Source organism: Orycteropus afer, unplaced genomic scaffold (assembly GCF_000298275.1).
Source record: "Orycteropus afer afer isolate SDZICR_OR568_19922 unplaced genomic scaffold, OryAfe1.0 scaffold00020, whole genome shotgun sequence".
NCBI classification, from domain to species: Eukaryota; Metazoa; Chordata; class Mammalia; order Tubulidentata; family Orycteropodidae; genus Orycteropus; species Orycteropus afer.
In genome coordinates this window covers 6,830,570-6,832,409 of record NW_006921607.1, presented here as the reverse complement: position 1 = coordinate 6,832,409, position 1,840 = coordinate 6,830,570, and positions in this window count along the sequence as shown.

Here is a 1,840-nt window from a genome sequence, read left to right as displayed (position 1 = left end):
TAAGGGAATTTGTTAAAACCAGACCAACCTTACAAGAGATGCTAACAGGAATCCTTTGGACAGAGAACCAACAACAGCCAACAACAACTGATCATTAACACACATGATGACATAACCCAGAAACCAACCCAAATATAAAAGTATCCAAAGTAAATAAGCCTACAATATTGTAAACAGGAAACCAGAGACATCAATTGACAAATGAAGACAAATACAAACCAAAAAGAGGGAAAAAATTGTGTAGTTATAGAACGTCTAAATGGTGAGGAAGTCAAGACAACTACAAGATGGAATGGACTGTTCTAAACTTGGGAAAAAAACTATAAATCACAGGGTAACCTCAAAGAAAAATGATAAACCTTTGCATCAAAATGAAAAAGAGGACCAGCATAAATATTTAGCAAATACTAAAACAATAGCAACAAAGGAAGTGATAACATGATTCATAAACAAAACGAGCTCAGCATAAAAAATTATATGGAACAAAGAAATCAACACCACCAAAAAGCATGTAACAAAATAATAACAACAAATTACAATAGCAAAAAGATGGAAACAACCTACATGCCCATCAACAAAAGAATGGGTAACCAAACTATGGTACATACACACAATGGAACACTATACAACACTGAAGAATAATGTAGAGTCAGCAAAACACCACATAACATGAACCTGGAGGACAATATGCTGAGTGAAATAAGTCAATCAAAGAAGGACAAATACAGTATTAGTTCATTGTTGTGGAGGGTCAAGGAAAAGTGTATATATGGAAGGAAACTTTCTTTTTTGGTTGCCAGGGGTGGGAGGGGAGGGGTGGGAACACTGCAAAAAAAAGAAAAGAATGCATTGACCTATGTATCACTTTAGTTTTGTGTATTTCACTGTACATAAATTATGTTTCAATAAAATGCATTTTTAAAAAATTGGAAAAAAAAAAGAGAGAGAGACAGAGAGTTGTAGGCTGGATAAGAAAACATACATCAATATGTTGTCTATAAGAGACACACCTTAGAGAGAAAGACACAAATAGACTAAAAATCAAAAGTTGGAAAAAGATATATCAAGCAAATTACAACCATAAAAGAGCAGGAGTGGTGATGTTAATTTCTGATAAAACTGAATAAGACAAAAACCACTATAAGAGACAAGGAAGGACATTATATAATGATTGAACAAGAGGACATAACCATAATAAGTATCTATGCACCCAATGAAAGACATACATAAATCAGACTTTAACATAGTTGAAAAAACAAATAGATGACTCCACAGTCATAGTAGGAGACTTTAATACACCACTTTCAATCAAAGATAGAACTGGAAAGAAACTCAACAAAGAGGCAGAAGAGCTAAACAATACAATCCACCAACTTGACCTTATAGACATCCACAGAGCACTTCACCCAACAATAGCACAATACACATTCCTTTCAAGTGCACATGGAACATTCTCCAGGATAGACCATATGTTAGGCCACACAGCAAGCACTTAATGAATTTAAAAACACTGAAATACTACAAAGCATCTTCTCAGATCATAATGCTACAATATTAGAAATCAACAATAGGAAGATCAATGGAAAAAAAGCAAACACATGGAAACTGAGTAACATGCTCCCTGAAAATGACTCAGTGATAGAAGAAATAAAAAGTAAAATAAAAAAGTTCCTTGAATCAAATGAGAATGAAAACACAACATACCAAAATATTTGGGACACAGCAAAAGCAATGATCAGAGGGCAATTTATAGCAATAAATATACACATCAAAAAAGAAAGCCAAAATCCTTAAACCAACATCTCCAACAATTAGAAAAAGAGCAGCAAAAAAAAAAAAA